General features: G+C 36.2%; 1 pseudogene; it reads left to right on the forward strand.

The window, feature by feature from the left end:
- The window catches only part of LOC132425423 (UDP-glucuronosyltransferase 2C1-like), a 36,703-nt pseudogene that overhangs the window by 12,499 nt on the left and 8,440 nt on the right, over positions 1-15,764 (forward strand).

A 15,764-nucleotide genomic window follows, 5' to 3' on the forward strand; every position in this document is an offset into this window, starting at 1 on the left:
TTTGCAGATGACATGATACTATACATAGAGAATCCTAAAGATGCTACCAGAAAACTACTAGAGCTAATCAATGAATTTGGTAAAGTAGCAGGATACAAAATTAATGCACAGAAATCTCTGGCATTCCTATACACTGATGAAAAATCTGAAAGTGAAATTAAGAAAACACTTCCATTTACTATTGCAACAAAAAGAATAAAATATCTAGGAATAAACCTACCTAAGGAGACAAAAGACCTGTATGCTGAAAATTATAAGACACTGATGAAAGAAATTAAAGATGATACAAATAGATGGAGAGACATACCATGTTCTTGGATTGGAAGAATCAACATTGTGAAAATGACTCTACTACCCAAAACAATCTACAGATTTAACGCAATCCCTATCAAGCTACCACTGGCATTTTTCAGAGAACTAGAACAAAAAATTTCACAATTTGTTTGAAAACACAAAAGACTCTGAACAGCCAAAGCAATCTTGAGAAAGAAAAATGGAGCTGGAGGAATCAGGCTACCTGGCTTCAGATTATACTACAAAGCTACAGTAATCAAGACAATATAGTACTGGCACAAAAACAGAAATATAGATCAATGGAACAGGATAGAAAGCCCAGAGATAAACCCACACACATATGGTCACCTTATCTTTGATAAAGGAGGCAAGAATATACAGGGGAGAAAAGACAGCCTCTTCAATAAGTGGTGCTGGGAAAACTGGACAGCTATATGTAAAAGAATGAAATTAGAACACTCCCTAACACAATGCACAAAAATAAACTCAAAATGGATTAAAGACCTAAATGTAAGGCCAGACACTATCAAACTCTTAGAGGAAAACATAGACAGAACACTCTATGACATAAATCACAGCAAGTTCCTTTTTGACCCATCACCTAGAGAAGTGGAAATAAAAACAAAAATAAACAAACAGGATCTAATGAAACATCAAAGTTTTTGCACAGCAAATAAACCATAAACAATATGAAAAGACAACCCTCAGAATGGGAGAAAATATTTGCAAATGAAGCAACTGACAAAGAATTAATCTCTGAAATTTACAAGCAGCACATGCAGCTCAATATCAAAAAAACAAACAACCCAATCCAAAAATGGGCAGAAGACTTAAATAGACATTTCTCCAAAAAAGACATACAGATGGCCAAGAAGCACATGAAAGAATGCTCAACATCACTAATCATTAGAGAAATGTAAATCAAAACTACAATGAGATATCATCTCACACCGGTCAGAATGGCCATCATCAAAAAATCTACAAAAAATAAATGCTGGAGAGGGTGTGGAGAAAAGGGAAGCCTCTTGCACTGTTGGTGGGAATGTAAATTGATACAGCCACTATGGAGAACAGTATGGAGCTTCCTTAAAAAACTAAAAATAGAACTACCATATGATCCAGCAATCCCACTCCTGGGCATATACCCTGAGAAAACCATAATTCAAAAAGAGTAATGTACCAAAATGTTCATTGCAGCTCTATTTACAATAGCCAGGACATGGAAGCAACCTAAGTGTCCATCAACAGATGAATGGATAAGGAAGATGTGGCACATATATACAATGGAATATTATTCAGCCATAAAAAGAAACGAAATTGAGTTATTTGTAGTGAGGTGGTTGGATCTAGATTCTGTCATACAGAGTGAAGTAAGTCAGAAAGAGAAAAACAAATACCGTATGCTAACACATACATACGGAATCAAAAAAAAAAAGGTCATGAAGAACGAGGGGCAAGATGGGAATAAAGACACTGACCTACTAGAGAATGGACTTGAGGATATGGGGAGGGGGAAGGGTAAACTGGGACAAAGTGAGAGAGTAGCGTGAACATATATATACTACCAAATGTAAAATAGATAGCTAGTGGGAAGCAGCCGCATAGCACAGGGAGATCAGCTCGGTGCTTTGTGACCACCTAGATGTGTGGGATAGGGAAGGTGGGAGGGAGGCAGATGCAAAAGGGAAGAGATATGGGGACATATGTATATGTGTAACTGATTCACTTTGTTATAAAGCAGAAACTAACACACAATTGTAAAGCAATTATACTCCAATAAATATGTTTAAAAAAAAAAAGTTGCAGTTGTAGTGTTTACTCTGGGGTCAATGATCAAAAACCTCACAGAAGAAAAGTCTAATGTGATTGCATCAGCCCTTGCCCAGATTCCTCAGAAGGTCAGATAATCTTATTTTTTCAGGGACAGCTATTTTAAATTCCATGAAGATCTCCTTAAAAGCATGCTTAAAAATGTCAGAAATTTTATTGGCAATGTTAGTGTCAATTTAACTGAACTGTAAAAAAAAAGGTACTAACCGTTAAAACAGGATATTTGATTGCTGTCTTGTTTTAAACCTGGCATTACTAACAGGAAAACATATTGCAAAATTTTCTTTAAATAATAAGCTAAAACAATCATTCACTACTGTCAAATTTTCAGTCGGCTTTGTATCTACATTTTAAGGCTTCCATGTAATCTAACCTTGTTTTGTTGTGCTTATTGTTTTTTTAATCTGAGGCATACACACAAATTGCAGCTACCATGATGGAGAATAAGGGATAGATATTCAAAAATATAGCTTTGATTTACAGAATGCCTTGGGACTCTATTTCCTTTTAATTAATGGACGTGGACCAGGCCCTGTTTGAGCCCGGAACTGACAGCTTAGATTCCTGAAATACTCCTAAATAGTGATTCTTCTATTTAAACAGTTAAAAACTATAATAATACAGTAAAAGATTTATGCAGTTCACTCTATGATGTTCCTATAAATTACAATTATTTATTGATACCATTCTAGATTATAACTGAGTGATGTTGCTTTTAAACTGCCAGGGACACCCTTTTCTCCTTACCTTTAGTTAAAATAGAGAATTAAATGTAATTTTAAGTTACAAATCATCATAATAATTTTTGTATTCATAATGAAGTTACTTTAAAATTATTTTGTGTAAGTAGTACCCATTTAAATATTTAATCCAAAAAGCATTTTCATAAAATTATTGAAAATTATTGAGTTTTCAATTGCATTAAAATGCAATGCTTATGGGTGAAAGCAGGGTAGAATAGGAAGCACAAATTTTGTTTGCCTCTCTACCAAAAAAATAATTGTGCTAGCCAAAGCTGTAGGAAGTAACTATATTGGAACTCTGGGGCCTGTCTGAGCACTTACAACTCACAGGGGACAGCTTGACTAGGAACTGTGGTTAATTTAGTAAATTTCACCCCTTTAGACTAAAAGCAACTTCAAAGCCTCCATCACTCAACCCCATGTCAGGCAAAATGCCTATATTTCTGGTGTAAATTGGTGGAGCCACTGAGGGCAAAAAAGACCTTATTTTCCAGATATTGGGGTTCTGCATTCTGTTTGCTGATTACTGCCTCTGATCCTTGAGGTGTAGGCACAGAAGTTGGTGAGAGTTGTTTCAACCTTCATAAGCAGAAACAATATCCAGGAGTTTTAAAGGATCAGCACTATTTTTTTCTTTTTTTCCTTTTTTGTCCATTAGGGAGCAAGACATTGAATTAGGTCATTAAAAACAACCTCACATAGTGGAATTTGGAAAGCTATGTGCATGTCCAGGGAAAGATACTGGCTTATAAAAGAACTGAGAAGACCTAAAACTTTAAACTCAGGCTGGTTTCTGGTAAAGAGAAATACTTCAACAATCCGAAAAAAAAAAAAAATTCAAACTCTAACAAAGGGTCAATTCTGATTTCTGGAGTTAGAGCATTATAAAAATCAAATGTACAGCTCTCAACAAATATCACAAGGCATAAGAAGATAGACAAAAATATGGCTCAATCATAGGAAAAAAATAAATTGAGAGAAACTATTCCTGAGGAAGTCTGGATTTTGTGGCTGCTAGAAAAAGCCTTTAAAACCACTGCCGTAAAGATGCACTAACAACTAAAGGGAGACAATGATAAAGAGAAAAAAATGATGTAGGAACAAAATGAAATATTGATAATGAAAAATAAATTACTAAAGAAAGGGCCAAAAAGAAATCCTGGAGATGAAAATTACAATAACTGAAATGAAAAGCTCACCTCAGGAGTTCAAAACCAGAAATGAACAGGCAAAATTATAAATAAACTTGAGGAAAGAATAATTGATATTTATCAAGTTGGGGGAACAGAAAGAAAAACAAATGAAGAAAAATGAACAAAGCTTAACAAACTTCTGGGACATCATCCAGTGAATGAGCATACACATTGTGGAAGCCCCAGAAAGAGAGAAATGGGCAGAAAGGATATTTAAAGAAATAATGGCCTAAAATAGCCCAATTTAATGAAATACATAAATCTACAAAACCAAGAAGTTTAGTGAACACCAAGTAGGATAAACTCAAAGAGACCTAAACTAGGACATATTATAACCAGGTTGTTAAAAGCCAAAGATAATGAGTGAATCTTGAAAGCAGCAAGAGAGAAGGAATTCATCACCTAAAAGGTATCTTGACTATGGTGACTAGCTAATATCTCATCAGAAACTTTGGAGGCCAAATGGCAGTAGATTGATAAATTCAAAGTCCTCAAAGACAAATTGTTAACCAAGAATGCTATATCAGGCAAAATATCCTTCAAAAATGAAGTAGAAATTAAAATATTCCAAGAAAAACAAAAGCTGAGGGACATAATTAACAGTAGACTTTCCTTGTGAAAATGCAAATGGAGTCTTTCTAATTGAAATAAAATGCTGCTGGACAGTAGGTAAAACTATATGAAGAAATAAAGGTCAGCAGTAAGGTAAAATTGCAGTAAAGGCAATTTTAAAAAGCCAGTAGTGTTGTAACCCCAATTTTTAAAAAATTTTCTCAATGATTTAAAATAAAAATTCATAAAATGAAATTATTAATTTATGTAATTAGGAGCACAATGTATAAATATGTAATTTATCACATCAATAAAGAAAGAGATAGATGGGTCTATATAAGAGCACAGTTTTTTTCATGCTATTGAAGTTAACAAATAATTGGTCAAAGAATAAGTCACAAGAGTAATTGGAAAGAGATTGTTCAAGATGGCGGAGTAGAAGGATGTGTGCTCACTCCCTCTTGGAAGAGCACCGGAATCAAAACAAACAATCATCAACAGGAAGACACTGGAACTCACCAAAAAAGAAACATGGAGAACAATTACACCACAGAAGTCCACCCACTGGAGTGAAGGTACTGATCCCCATGTCAGGCTTCCCAACCTGGGGGTCCAGCAGTGGGAGGAGAAATTCCCAGAGAATCAGACTGTAAAGTCTAGTGGGATTTTATTGCAGGACTTTGACAGGACTGGGGGAAACAGAGACTCCACTCTTGGAGGACACACACAAAGTACTGTGCACATCACGACCCAGGGAGAAGGAGCAGTGACTCCACAGGAGACTGAAGCAGACCTAACTGCTAGTGTTGGAGGGTATTCTGCAGAGGTGGGAGGTGGCAGTGGTTCACCACAGGGACAAGGACACTGGCAGCAGAAGTTCTGGGAAGTACTCTTTGGCATGAGCCTTGCCAGAGTCCACCATGAGCCCCACGAAAGAGCCTGTAGGATCCAGTCCTCAGACGCCTCAGGCCAAACAACTAACAGGGAGGGAACTCAGCCCCATGCATCAGGAGACAAATGGATTAAAGTTTTACTGAGCTCTGCTCTCCAGAGCAACACCCAGCTCTACCCACCACCAGTCCCTCCCATCAGGAAGCGTGCACAAACCACTTAGACAGCCTCATCCATCAGAAAGCAGACAGCAGAAGCAAGAAGACTACAGTCCTGTAGCCTGTGGAATGAAAACCACATTCACAGAAAGACAGACAAAATGAAAAGGCAGAAGACTATACACCAGATGAAGGAACAAAATAAAACCCCAGAAAAAAAAACTAAATGAAGCGGAGATAGGCAACCTTCCAGAAAAAGAATGCAGAATAATGATAGTGAAGATGATCCTGGACCTCGGAAAAAGAATGGAAGCAAATATCAAGATGATGCAAGAAATGTTTAACAAAAAATTAGAAGAATTAAAGAAGAAACAAACAGAGATGAACAAAGCAATAACTAAAATGAAAAATACACTAGAAGGAATCAATAGTAGAATAACTGAGGCAGAAGAACGGATAACTGACCTTGAAGACAGAATGGTAGAAATCACTGCCGTGGAACAGAATAAAGAAAAAAGAATGAAAATAAGTGAAGACAGCCTAAGAGACCTCTGGGACAATGTTAAATGCACCAACATTCACATTATAGGGGTTCCAGAAGGAGAAGAGAGAAAGAAAGCACCCAGGAAAATATTTGAAAAGTTTATAGTCAAAAACTTCCATAATTTGGGAAAGGAAATAGCCACCAAAGTCCAGGAAGCACAGAGAGTCCCAGACAGGATAAACCCAAGGAGAAACACAATGAGACACATAGTAATCAAATTGACAAAAATTATTAAAAGCAACAAGGGAAAAGTGACAAATACCATACAAGGGAACTCCCATAAGGTTAACAGCTGATTTCTCACCAGAAACTCAGCAAGCCAGAAGGGAGTGGTATGATATACTTAAAGCAATGAAAGGGAAGAACCTACAACCAAGATTACTCTACACAGCAAGGATCTCATTCATGTTCGATAGAAATATCAAAAGCTTTACAGACAAGCAAAAGCTAAGAGAATTCAGCACCACCAAACCAGCTCTACAACAAACGCTAAAGGAACTTCTCTAAGTGGGAAACAAAAGAGAAGAAAAGGACCTACAAAAACAAACCCAAAACAATTAAGAAAATAGTCATAGGAACATACCTATCGATAATTACCTTAAACGTGAATGGATTAAATGTTCCAACCAAAAGACACAGGCTTGCTGAATGGTTACAAAAACAAGACCCATATATATGCTGTCTACAAGAGACCCACTTCAGACCTAGGGACACACACAGACTGAAAGTGAGGGAATGGAAAAGATATTCCATGCAAATGGAAATCAAAAGAAAGCTGTAGTAGTAATTCTCACATCAGATAAAATAGATTTTAAAATAAAGAATGTTACAAGAGATAAGGAAGGGCACTACATAATGACCAAAGGATCAATCCAAGAAGAAGATATAGCAATTACAAATATATATGCACCCAAAATAGGAGCACCTCAGTACATAAGGCAAATGCTAACAGCTATAAAAGAGGAAATCATCAGTAACACAATAATAGTGGGGGATTTTAACACCTCACTTAAACCAATGGACAGATCATCCAGACAGAAAATTAATAAGGAAACAAAAACTTTAAATGACACAAAAGACCAGATGGATTAAATTGATATTTATAAGACATTCCATCCAAAAACGGCATATTACACTTTTTTCTCAAGTGCACACAGAACTTTCTCCAGGAAAGATGACATCTTAGGTGACAAATCAAGCCTCAGTAAATTTAAGAAAATTGAAATCATCAAGTATCTTTTCTGATCACAATGCAATGAGATTAGAGATAAATTACAGGGAAAAAATGTAAAAACAAAAAACGCATGGTGGCTAAACAATATGTTACTAAATAACCAAGAGATTACTGAAGAAATCAAAGAGGAAATCAAAAAATACCTAGAGACAAATGACAACGAAAATACAATGATCCAAAACCTAAGGATGCAACAAAAGCAGTTCTAAGAGGGAAGTTTATAGCAAAACAATCCTACCTCAAGAAACAAGAAAAATCTCAAACAATCTAACCTTACACCTAAAGGAACTAGAGAAAGAACAAACAAAACTCAAAGTTTGTAGAAGGAAAGAAATCATAAAGTTCAGATCAGAAATAAATGAAATAGAAACAAAGGAAACAATAGCAAAGATCAATAAAACTAAAAGCTGGTTCCTTGAGAAGATAAACAAAATTGATAAACCTTTAACCAGACTCACCAAGAAAGAGAGGGAGAGGACTCAAATCAATAAAATTAGAAATGAAAAAGGAGAAGTCACAATGGACACCACAGAAATACAAAGCATAATAAGAGACTACTACAAGGAACTCTATGTCAATAAAAGGGAAACCTTGGAAGAAACGGACAAATCCTTAGAAAGGTGTAAACTTCCAAGGCTGAACCAGGAAGAAATAGAAAATATGAACAGACCTATCACAAGTAATGAAATTGAAACTGTGAATAAAAATCTTCCAACAAACAAAAGTCCAGGACCAGATGTCTTCACAGGTGAATTCTATCAAATATTTAGAGAAGAGCTAACACCCATCCTTCTCAAGCTCTTCCAAACAACTGCAGAGGAAGGAACACTCCCAAACTCATTCTATGAGGCCACCATCACCCTGATACCAAAACCAGGCAAAGATCCTCCAAAAAAAAAAAAAAGAAATTAAATACTAATATCATTGATAAATATAGATGCAAAAATCCTCAACAAAATACTAGAAAACAGAATCCCACAACACATTAAAAGGATCATACACTATGATCAAGTGGAAGTTATATGCAAGGATTCTTTAATATATGCAAATCAATCAATGTGATACACCATATTAACAAATTGAAGAATAAAAACCTTATGATCATCTCAATAGATGCAGAAAAAGCTTCTGACAAAATTCAACACCCATTTATGATAAAAACTCTCCAGAAAGTGGGCCTAGAGGGAACCTACCTCAACATAATAAAGGCCATATATGACAAACCCACAGCAAACAACATTCTCAATGGTGAAAAACTGAAAGTATTTCCTCTAAGATCAGGAACAAGACAAGGATGTCTACTCTAGCCACTTATTTTCAACATAGTTTGGGAAGTCCTAGCCATGTCAGTCAGAGAAGAAAAAGAAATAAAATGAATCCAAATTGGAAAAGAAGAAGTAAACTGTCACTGTTTGCAGATGACATGATAATATACATAGAAAATCCTAAAGATGCCACCAGAAAACTGCTAGAGCTAATCAATGAATTTGGTAAAGTAGCAGGATACAAAATTAATGCACAGAAATCTCTTTCATTCCTATACACTAACAATGAAAGATCAGAAAAAGAAATTATGGAAACAATCTCATTCACCATTGCAACAAAAAGAATAAAATACCTAGGAATAAATCTACCTAAGGAGGTAAAAGACTTGTACTCAGAAAACTATAAGACACTGTTGAAAGAAATCAAAGATAACAAAAAGAAATGGAGAGATATAGCATGTTATTGGATTGGAAGAATCAATATTGTGAAAATGACTATACTACCCAAAGCAATCTACAGAGTCAATGCAATCCCTAACAAATTACCAATGGTATTTTTTTACAGAACTAGAACAAAAATCTGAAAATTTGTATGGAGACACAAAAGACCCTGAATAGCCAAAACAATCTTGAGGGAAAAACTGGAGCTGGAGGAATCAGACTCCCTGACTTCAGACTATACTACAAAGCTATAGTAATCAAGAGAGTATGTTGCTGGCACAAAAACAGAAATATAGATCAATGGAACAGGATAGAAAGCCCAGAGATAAACCCACGCACCTATGGTCAACTAATCTATGACAAAGGAGGCAAGGTTATACAATGTATATAAGATAGTCTCTTCAATAAGCAGTGCTGGGAAAACTGGACAGCTACTTGTAAAAGAATGAAATTAGAACACTCCCTAACACCATACACAAAAATAAACTCAAAATGGATTAAAGACCTAAATGTAAGACCGGACACTATAAAACTCTTAAAGGAAAACGTAGGAAGAATGTTCCTTGACATAAATCACAGCAAGATCTTTTTTGACACACCTCCTAGAGCAATGGAAATAAAAACAGAAATAAACAAATGAAACAATACATTTGGACCTAATGAAACTTGAAAGCTTTTGCACAGCGAAGGAAACTATGAACAAGATGAAGAGACAACACTCAGAATGGGAGAAAATATTTGCAAATGAATCAACAGACAAAGGATTAATCTCCAAAATACATAAACAGCTCATGTAGCTCAGTAACAAAAAAACCAAACAACCCAATCCAAAAATGGGCAGAAGACCTAAATAGACATTTCTCCAAAGAAGACATACAGATGGCCAAGAAGCACATGAAAAGCTGCTCAACATCACTAATTACTAGAGAAATACAAATCAAAACTACAATGAGGTATCACCTCACACCAGTTAGAATGGGCATCATCAGAAAATCTGCAAACAACAAATGCTGGAGAGGGTGTGGAGAAAAGGGGACCCTCTTGCACTGTTAGTGGGAATGTAAATTGATACAGCCACTATGGAGAACAGTATGGAGGTTCCTTGAAAAACTAAAAAGAGAACTACCATATGACCCAGCAATCCCACTACTGGGCATATACCCAGAGAAAACCATAATTCAAAAAGACACATGCGGGCTTCCCTGGTGGTGCAGTGGTTGAGAGTCCGCCTGCCGATGCAGGGGACGCAGGTTCGTGCCCCGGTCCGGGAAGATCCCACATGCCGCGGAGCGGCTGGGCCCGTGAGCCATGGCTGCTGAGCCTGCGCGTCCGGAGCCCGTGCTCCGCAACGGGAGAGGCCACAACAGTGAGAGGCCCGCGTACTGCAAAAAAAAAAAAAAAAAGAAGACACATGCACTCCAAAGTTCATTGCAACACTATTTACAATAACCAGGTCATGGAAGCAACCTAAATGCCCACTGACAGATGAATGGATAAAGAAGATGTGGTACATATATACAGTGGAATATTACTCAGCCATAAAAAGGAATGAAATTGAGTCATATGTAGGTACATGGATGGGCCTCGAGACTGTCATACAAAGTGAGGTAAGTCAGAAAGAGAAAAACAAATATCGTATATTAATGCATATATGTGGAAGCTAGAAAAATGGTAAAGATGATCCAGTTTGCAAGGCATAAATAGAGACACAGATGTAGAGAACAAATGTATGGACATGGGGACAAGGGGTGGTAGGATGAATTGGGAGATTAGGATTGACATATATACACTAATATGTATAAAATAGATAACTAATAAGAACCTGCTGTATAAAATAAATAAATAAAATTCAAGAATAAAAAAAAAACTTAAAAAAATCAAGTGTACCATACTAATGTTAGATGCTAGTAATAGCAGAAATTGGATGTGGGGTTTATGCAAATTCTGCAATTTTTCTGTAAATGTAAAAGTATTGTAAAATATAAACTTTTAAAAAATCTGGAAAGAAAAGTAATTGGAAATTTTTTTTTGGCAGTACGCAGCCCTCTCACTGTTGTGGGCTCTCCCGTTGTGGAGCACAGGCTCCGGACACGCAGGCTCAGCAGCCATGGCTCATGGGCCCAGCCGCTCCGCGGTATGTAGGATCCTCCCGGACCGGGGCACGAACCTGTGTCCCCTGCGTCGACAGGCGGACTCTCAACCACTGCGCCACCTGGGAAGCCCCCAGAAAAATTTTTTTTTTTGATGAATGAAAACACAACAGTCCAAATCAATAGATGTGGAGAAGCAGGACTCAGAGAGGAATTTATAGGTGCAAGTGCCTACATTAAATAAGAAGAAAGATCTAAAAATCAATATACTAATATTATACTTTAAAGAACTATAAAAAGAAGGCAAACTAAACCAAAATATAGCAGAAGGAAAAAAAAATGGAGTTAGAGCAGAGATAAACAAAACAAACAAACAAACAAACAAAAAACAGAGAAAATCAATAATACCTAAACCTGGTTCTTTGAAAAGGTCAGCAAAATTATCAAACTTTTAGCTAAACTGCCAAAGAGAAAAAGAAAAAAAGTAGATGCAAATAATTTTAAAATGAGAAATGAACCTAGGGAGATTACTAAAGGCTTTTCAAAAATAAAAAGTTTATAAGAGGATATGAAGAAGTTGTAGCCAAGATGGGAGAAGAAGAATACCCCAGCTTATCTCTTAGCACAGTGAGACAGATAGGGGGGATGAAGAAGTGGTATAGTCAAGACTCATAGCACCAAGGGAGCAAATTAGCAAAGACTGTCCCCAAGGAGTGCATAGTCCTAACTCCTGGTTAGGCTCCCCAGACCAGGGCTCCAGCACCAGGAAGCCATGCCCCCAAAACAATGGCCTTAAAGGCCAGTGGAGAGTACTTTCAGCAGAGCTAATGGCTCATAGTAATCAATCTACCACAACAAGAGGACACAGGCAGCCCAAATACAGGTACCCCTAGAGCATCTAAGTCTGGTGACAGGATGAGGGTGCACTGCTTGGATGGATAGGATGTCTAATACAAAAGGCCACTTTTACAAGATCAGGAAATGTAACCAACCTTCAGATACATAAAAATAAAAACTGCAAGTTGGGTGAAATAAGGCAACAGAGGAATATGTTGCAAATGAAGCAACAACATAAAACCCCAGAAAAAGAACTAAGTGAAGTGGACATAGGCAATCTACCCCACAGAGAGCTCAAGGTAATGATTGTAAAGATGTTCAGAAAAACTGGGGAGAAGATTAAATAAACAGAGTGAGAAGGTAGAAGTTTTTAGCAAAAAATTAGAAAATATAAATAAGAACAAAACAAAGATGAACAATACAATAACTGAAATGATAAATACACCAGAAAGAATCAACAGTAGATTAGATGATACAGAGACATCGATCAGCGAGCTGAAAGACAAAGTAGTGGAAATCATTGAAGTTGAACAGAAAAAAGAATAAAAAGAAAGAAGACAGTTTAAGAGACTTCTGTGACAACATCAAGCATATTAACATTTGCATTATAGGTCTCCCAGAGGGAGAACAGAGGCAGAAAGGGGCAGAGAACATATCTGAAGACATAATAGCTATAATTCCCTAACTTGGGAAAGGAAACAGTCATCTAGTTGTAGGAAGCAGAGCCAATCCCACACAGGATCAACCCAAAGAAGACCACACCAAGACACATTGTAATTAAAATGGCAAAAATTAAGAGAAAATTTTAAAAGCAGCAAGGGAAAAGGAACAAGTTACTTACAAGGATACTCCCATAAGCCTATTGGCTAACTTTTCAGCAGAAACACTGCAGACCTGAAGGGAGTGGCACAATATATAATATTTAAAATGATGAAAGGGGAAAACCTACTACCAGGAATACTCTCACCAGCAAGGCTCTCATTCATGTTTGATGGAGAGATCAAAAGTTTTACAAGCAAGCAAAAGTTAAAGAGTTCAGCACCACCAAACCAGGTGTACAAGAAATGTTAAGGGGACTTTTCTAAGTGAGAGAGAAAAGGTCACAACTAGAAACAGGAAAATCACAAAAGGAAAAATTGGTAAAGGCAAATATATAGTAAAGTTAGTAAATCAGCCAGATATAAAGCTAGAAGGAAGGTTAGAACACAAAAGTAATACAATCATGTATACTCATAATAAGTAGTTAAGAGATACATGAAACTAAAAGGTTTAAAATATGATGTCAAAAATAGTAAGTGTGGTGAGGAAAGTAAAAATGCAAGGTTGTTAAAATGCACTTGAACTTAAGAGATCAGCAACTTAAAATAATCATGTATTTTCACATATATATGTATGTATTTTGCTAAATACAGTGTGGGGAATAAGACAATAACTATACAATAGTTTTACATGTTGTAACTAGACTTATCATGATGATATTTTGAGAGGTATAGAAATACCAAATAGCTATATTGTGTAACAGGAACTAACATAGTGTTGTAGGTTAGTTATACTTCAAAACAGAAAAGAAAAAACAACCTCATGGAAAAATAGATCAGATTTGTGGTTACCAGAGGCAGGGGACTGGGGAAAGGACAATTGGAGGAAGGTGGTTAAAAGGTTCAAACTTCCAGTTATATGATAAGTGAGTACTAGGAATGCAATATATATCATAAACACTGCTGTATGTTATATATGAAAATTGTTGAGAGTAAATCTTGAGGTCTCATGTGAAGAAATTTTTTTTCTATTTCTTTAATTTTGTACCTACATAAGATGATGGATATTCACTTATTCACTTATCACTTATTGTGATAATCACTTCATAATGTATGTAAGTAAAATTATAATGCTATACAACTTAAACTTAGTGCTGTATGTCAATTATATATCAACAAAACTGAAAGAAAAAAAAGAGGATATTATCAAAACTTGCACAACAAAAATTAGACAGCCTGGAATACGTGGATAAATACCTTGAAAAACTCAATTTACTTACACTGACTAAACAAGAAATAGAGTATTTCAACAGACCTATATCAAATTAAGAGACTGAAATAGTAATCAAAAACCTACCAAAAAGGAAAAGTCCTGGAGAGATAGCATCACTGGCAAATTCTATCAAACATTTATATAATTAAGTAATCCTTTTCAAATATTCCAAAAAAGTGAAAAGAAGGAAACATTATATAATGCTGTGAGGCTAGATTTACCTGATATGAAAGCCTGTGTATTGCCGAAACCTGCTTTCAGTTTCAAGGTTCGTTGGACTCACCAGCAAAATACCCACTCGTCTCACACAACTGAACAGATTTAATTAATTTCTTTAATAGAAGATGATTTAACTTAATTTCAATATACAATCTTAGAAGGGGATGAATAAAAGTATTAGAAAGACATAACAGAGTATACATCACCAGATTGGGCTGACATCTTCATCCAGATTCAAACAGCAGCTGGGAAATCCCGAGTAACAGCAATCTGGAGTCCCAGCTGGGAAGGGTCCCAGGCGGTGCGTCCACCTCAGGGGTGAAACTTCAAATTGTAGTTCTGGGGGCTTCCGTTTATAATTCCAGGCCACAAACTGATGTCATCAGTTTGCATGCAAAAATGCAGCTCTGGTTCAACTGTAACAATGCTGTTGATTTCACCATATGAGTCACAAGATTTTCTAGACCCCAGGGGACTGGCCAGGTCCCCAGGGCTCAAGAAATTCCAAGACCCACTCCCTTTCTTATTGTACTTGCTGCTTGACTTGTTAGTAAGAATTGTTAGGTGTGCAAGCAGGCCTGCAGTCCAGGCAGGATCACAAGTCAGTCAGAGGCCTTCTTTTGCCTCTGAAGCCTAAACAAGACTACTTTACTAGTTTTCCCAACAGCCAGATAAAGACACCACAAAATAAAATTACAGACCATGATCATTTCTAAATATGGACATTAAAATACTCAAGAAAAGATTTGCAGATCAAATCCACTAGAATATTGAAAGGAGTATTCACCATAGTAAAATGATACTTATTCTATTTTTGCAAAGCTGGTTCAGCAAATGTAAATCAATCCATGTAATACAGCACATGAATATAATGAAGGGAAAAACAAACAAACAAATGATCATTTTAACTTACACAGAAAAGGAAGTTGAGAAAATCCAACATTCTTTTGATGAAAACTCTCAAGAAATTTAGGAATAGAGGGAGAAGTCCTCAATATGATACAGGGTACTTTTGAAAAACCCACAGCTTATGTCATACTCAGTGGTGTAAACTGAAAGCTTTCTTCCTAAGATCAGGAACAATACAAGGTTGTATTGTTTCACTGTTGCTATTTAACCTTATACCAGAAGTTCTAGCATAGGAATGACACAGGAAAAAGAAATAAAAATGCATCCACATTGGAATGAGAGAGGTAAAGCAATGTGTATTTGCAGATGACGTGATACTATACATAGAAAATCTCAAAGAATTCACAAAAAACTACTAAGGATAATAACCAAACTTAACTAAGGTGCATAATACAAGATTAACAGGCAAAAATCAGTTTTTTTTCATACACACAGGGTCAGTGAACACTCTGAACATGAAATTTTTAAACTTCCACTTACTAGAGCAACAAAACAAATTAAATACTTAAGAATAAATCTAACCAAGGAGGTAA

Source organism: Delphinus delphis, chromosome 5, assembly GCF_949987515.2.
Source record: "Delphinus delphis chromosome 5, mDelDel1.2, whole genome shotgun sequence".
Lineage (NCBI taxonomy): Eukaryota > Metazoa > Chordata > Mammalia > Artiodactyla > Delphinidae > Delphinus > Delphinus delphis.